Source organism: Cupressus sempervirens, chromosome 11 (genome assembly GCF_028749045.1).
Source record: "Cupressus sempervirens isolate cs-2001-9-10 chromosome 11, ASM2874904v1, whole genome shotgun sequence".
NCBI classification, from domain to species: Eukaryota; Viridiplantae; Streptophyta; class Pinopsida; order Cupressales; family Cupressaceae; genus Cupressus; species Cupressus sempervirens.
In genome coordinates this window covers 104,864,002-104,869,781 of record NC_143128.1, presented here as the reverse complement: position 1 = coordinate 104,869,781, position 5,780 = coordinate 104,864,002, and positions in this window count along the sequence as shown.

Sequence of the window (5,780 nt, the reverse complement as noted above, 5' to 3'; positions counted from 1 at the left end):
AGAAATCCATATTAACACATTTCAGACTTGGTAAAACTTTCTTTGAAAGAAGTACTTTCATACCTTTCTCACTCATGTACCCAAGTCTATTGTGCCACAACGTTGTATCAGAATCTACAACAACTATTTGTTCTCCCTGCTCAACTGCAGCAATTGTTCCTGAACATTCATTTTTCTCCAAAACAATCAAAGTAGAAGGAACTCTATGACCTGTACAAAGATATAAGGTGCCTAATTTCACAGCTTTTGCTATTACAAGGGAACCTTTTGAAACCTTCCAATTTTTATCATTAAAAGTAACTACACAACCCTCATCACTGAGTTGCCCTACTGAAATTAAATTCCTACTCAGCCTTGGAACATGTCTTACCTCATGTAGTAGCCAATGATTCTCATTCTGCAACTTAATCTTAATTTTTCCCTTTCCAATAATCTGACAGGGTTCATTATCCCCCAAATAAACAAGCCCAAAATCCTCTTGGACATAATCAATGAAATAACCTCTATGAGGTGTAGCATGAAATGAAGCACCATAATCTAAAACCCATGAATCATTAACACTTTCTAAGGACAAAAGCAAAGCATCCTCTTCAGATTTGTTACTTACCACATTTGCCTCCTTGTCTCCATTTGATTTATCTCCTTCATTTTTTCTTTCAATTCCAACAATCATTCTTTTTGTGCCCGATTTTCCCACAGTACCAGCAATCGTTCGGTCCTCTCGATTGAGACCTCTTCCCCTTTGACTTTCCTCTCGATTTTCCATGATTTCCAGAGTTACTTCCTCTCTCGATTGTTTTGCCCCTGCTTTGTGCATTCAAAGCACGTCCTAATGTAGATCCACCTGAGGATTTCCTATGAGTTACCTCACTCAAAACAACACCCATCACATCATCATATTTTAGGGTACTAGATCCAGGAACAAAATTACTCACCGCCATTACCAAGCCATTCCAGCTTTTAGGCAAAGAACACAAAATCAAGAGAGCCCTAATTTCTTCATCAAAATTGATACCCATAGAAGATAACTGACTAGTAATAGTATTAAACTCATTTAAATGATCTGCAACAGATCCACCTTCTGCCATTTTCATATTAAGTAAACACTTCATGAGAAATACCTTGTTTGAAGCTGAGGGCTTTTCATATAGTGTCATTAGGGTTTTCATCAACTCTTCTGTCATCTTTGCTTTTGTAATATTAAATGCAACTGATGGTGCCAGGCATAACTGAATGCTTCCAAGTGCCTTTCTGTCCAAAAGATCCCATTCATCATTTGACATAGATCCTCGATTCTTGGCTTTGCCTTCCAATGGCTTCCATAAATCCTTCTGATAAAGATAGTCTTCCATTTGCATCTTCCATAACTAGAAGTTCTGCCCATTAAACCTATCAACCCTCAGCTTACCCTCATTTGCCATCACTCCCACTCAACCGTGAGACTCCCACTTAACCGTGAGACTTTCTTGCAGAGGATAACTGAAAGACAACCTTACTCTAATAACACTTGTTAGGATAAAACCATAGACAAAAATAAAATACTACATGCAAATATAACCCATAACATAAAATAATAGATCACACATAAATGAACACAAGAGACCAAGATTTAACGTGGTTCACCCAATCCCTAGGCTACGTCAACCAAGCTACAAGTCCAATATTATTACAATCCAGTGATTACAACCTGATTACAAACTGTAATCCCTTACAACTCAATACCGCCGTAAGAAGCAATTTTGCATCATGCTATAAAAATAATCCCTAACCCTAAGCCCTTTTATACAAGTATTAAACCGCTTTAGGGTTATAACATGTCGCCCATAAGTTAGCCATAACTTTAGTGGCAAATCTACGAATCTCGATAAAATAGGGCCCAAAATTTATGGAGTACATATAGTACTTTCCTGATCAGTCACCACAATCTAACATCCAGCCATTAACTCAACTAATCTATGTTGATCAAATGTCAACTTATTATATGAAGGTGACATTGAACTTGCGTTCTTACTCAATGAATGTGTACATGCCTTCATATCTGGCTGAATCATATCAATAGATCGTTGATTCTCTAATATGAAGAACTCAACATCACAAAGTTTCATGTACAAAGAATGAATTATTTTCAAAATTCCTTCCAACTAAGTGGTAAGGTTAGAAAGTTCAACTTGCCTAGTTGCAAGTTCAATTGAAACTTTTTGCAAAACTTTGTGCTTGAATTTTGTCTTAGATGATCTCACCAATTTATCATTGGTCTTTATATCCTTCGTATAAACCTTATCACTTATATATACTAATTGGTCCAAAATTGGATATTGCATACTGACATCTACAATCTCAAATATACCAACAAAAATATCTTTGATACTATGTAATACATGTTTCTTTTTGTCTTCTCTCCTCAATTACTCTTGCTTTGTCTTACAACATAACAAGGTTTGCAATTCTTCCATTTGCTCCAATGTCATGTTGTTCATGTCATGCATAGGCAATGTGATGACTTCATAACTCATTGTTTCTTCTGTTGGATCCTTTGTATGTGCCTTTATTTGAGATCGAGGGTGCTATCACTAGGTAGTGATATTTGCAATTTTTTTTCTTTTATACTCAATCCAAGTGACTTCTTCTACTAAGTTGATTTAACCTGTTGTATAGGTGTAACATTTAAGGTCTTTGTTTGTATGGCACTCAGAAGTTGAATAAGAGCTTGGATAGCCTCTTGTTCTTTAGGTTTCTCTTTCTCTATCATTTCTTTCTCCTCTTCTACTTTGTTCATATTTGGTTTGACATTAGTGACATGGGTGAATTGTGGAAACACAATTATAACCTTGCCCTATTGCTTGACACTCATGTCAAAAATCACAATAACTGATGTAATATTGAGACCTTTAGTACTTGCACTCTCAATCCTTGGATAATCCTGCACTTGTAGTAACACTAGATTGGTGCATGGTAGAGATGTATCTGATTCAACATCTTTCCGATCTTCCTCAATCAACACATTTTGATCCTGTGAGGATGAATCAAGAATGTCCTCAATTATGACAACATCTCGTTGTTCACTCCCTTCTACCAATTGTCTAATTTCCTTTGCAAGTTTTGGAACTTCTATTGTATCATCCTCATCTCCCTTGACTTCTTCACCTCTTTCTTCTCCTTCCTCATCTTCTTTATCAGTTGATGGAATAAGGAACTCGAATGCTTCCTTCCATATACTTATGCTCTCTTTCTCAACTTCATGAGATTTATTCATCAAAATTTTATAAGCTCTCCTTTGGCATACATTTTTTCACAAATTTTTTTAGGGATACAAACATATGTGTCTTCCCTAAATCTAGCATTGTTCGTGCTAATGTGGTCCCTTGATTTTCTTTGAGTGGATAATGCACAGTTCCACTTCGTATCAAATACATTATACAAATTTCTAGGAATGCCTTGATCTAATTCTATATGCGTAGATTTACAATTGTATCATCATATCTATCATAAGTTTTTCAAGCTTCTCTTGGTCTTCTTCATTTTTAGGAATCAAAATTGATTATCTTTAATTCTTCTATACTTGTTGATTCTTTGATCATCTCACATACTTGGTCAACAATCATTGGAGTTGGTCTGGGCACAATCTAAAGTTTTCTCATATTGTTAGACTTCGTTTCTTTATCATCTTCTTCATCCTATGTTACAATCAGTTTTCTCGTCGACCTCTTAGGTAGGTTTTTCTTGGGTGATTTGGTTAGCTTCCTCTTTGCTAGAGTACCTTTCACTTTTATAGCTAGGGGCTGAGGTGCCTTTGACCTTGTAATTCTTTTTGGCTTTGGCTTAGGTGGCGTGACAACTTTCTTCACAATCTTCTTAAGATCCTCTTTAACTTTTGGATCCATGACCATTTTTTTTCTGCTTTGTTTCTTTGGGCTTGGCAACAACAAACTCTTTTCCTTAGATGACCCAGCCTGGGCTTCTTCTTCAAATTCTTCATCCTTACCTTTTCCTTCAGTAATATGAAGTTGACCTTTTCTAGATTTTCCCTCAAGATCCCTCTTCCCTTTCTTATGTGTCTTGGGCTCTATTATTTTTGATGTCATTCTTCCCTTGGTAGTGTCATATGTACCGAATGGCTCAACATTCACATCAATATCTTTAGATAGCAGTGCAGTAACTGTAGCTGTCACTCCATCAACATTAACTTCGTATTGCAGTGACCTCATCCATGCAACCCTTAGTAGTAATGCCTGTGCATAGATAAAATATGTGTCTACCATAAAGCATATATCATCAAAATAATTGTCTACAACCAACTTAGGTAAGTGTTTTAACTTTTCTTGCCTCATTTGTAAAAATGTAGTTCAAGACATCATTGGGAATGAAGTTCTTTCTCCCATTTATTGGTGCATTCTATTTCCTTAACAAGTTTTATCTATGTTTGTCTGCAATATGTATGATCTTGTTCATAATCCTCAATTTGTTATAAATATTTGTTCAAAGTGTTTTCAACCATGAATAGTTCCATATGAGGTTTTGAATGGGGAGCTTTTGACATATAATCTCTAGCATGATATTGGTTTTAGAGAATTGTTGTTGCAGAATACCCTTAATATATCTGCATTTGAAAACATTCGACTTTCCTTCCAATATTAGGACTTGGGATTACATCTTTTAATTCTTTGCTAGGAATTGGAGGACCATGTGAGCATCTTTATTAGACAAATGCATGGTAGGGTGTTTGCCATTTTTACATTGGTACTTGAGCACAGTGATGATCACTTGATTCCTCTTGAGGTTATAGAGATGACATGGGATTTGGGTGATGAGTCCACCTAGTCATGTGATTTAACGACTCATTTGGATTGGGGTCCTCAACTTGTTCATGAGTTGTTGAATGCTCCAATTTGGGTGTTCAAAAGGGTGTTCATTAGGCATCGGTTCGTGGGCTTCCATATTTGGACCTTGAGGTTAATGATTACTTTAATATGATGGAGGAATAGTTGGGTGATCGGGTCTGGTTTTTCTATTGAAAGCATGGGTTAATGTTGTCTCTAGTTTTTTGTTATATGGTTTGCTATCAATTCAGTCTTTTGTTGATGTGTTTGAAATCGGTTGGTAAATATGGTGTGCATCTATGTATAATTAGGTTTAGGGTATATGCTCAATTTCTTTGGCGGGTTGTCAACGTAAATCCTGTTTAAATGTTTTGGTATAACAAGTCTTTTGAGTTTTTTGTAGCAATCTTGTGGTGGTTTCAAATATCATGATCGAGATATTTTGGGAATATTTTTCCATCAATAGTATGTAATCAGTCCTTATATTAATAAATATATAGGCCTTATTGCCTTTCATTAAAAAAAAAATCATTTATAAAAAAGAAAAAAGAAATATTTTTCTTCTACTTTCATTCTAAATAAAAGATATCTAGATTTGTCCAAATTTGTCTTATTACTTACTATGTCCAGGTTGATTGTGGTTATGCATATACATGTTATGGCCACGCTTCAACTTTTCATGGTCACATTAATACCTTGCACTTTTAGAATTTTTTTCAACTCCATACTATTTTGTTTTATAGTTTTAAATTTTTAAAATGACATCCAAATATATACTCAAATTTTATTTTTCCTATTTTTCCTTCATAAGATTTGTAAGGACTTCATTGTAAAAACTAATGAATTATTTCTATAATTATAATATTTATACACCATGTAAAAATATAAAACAATAAAATCATTACTCTACTTATATCATATATAAGATTAATGCGTTTATACATAAATAAAATTATAACTAAA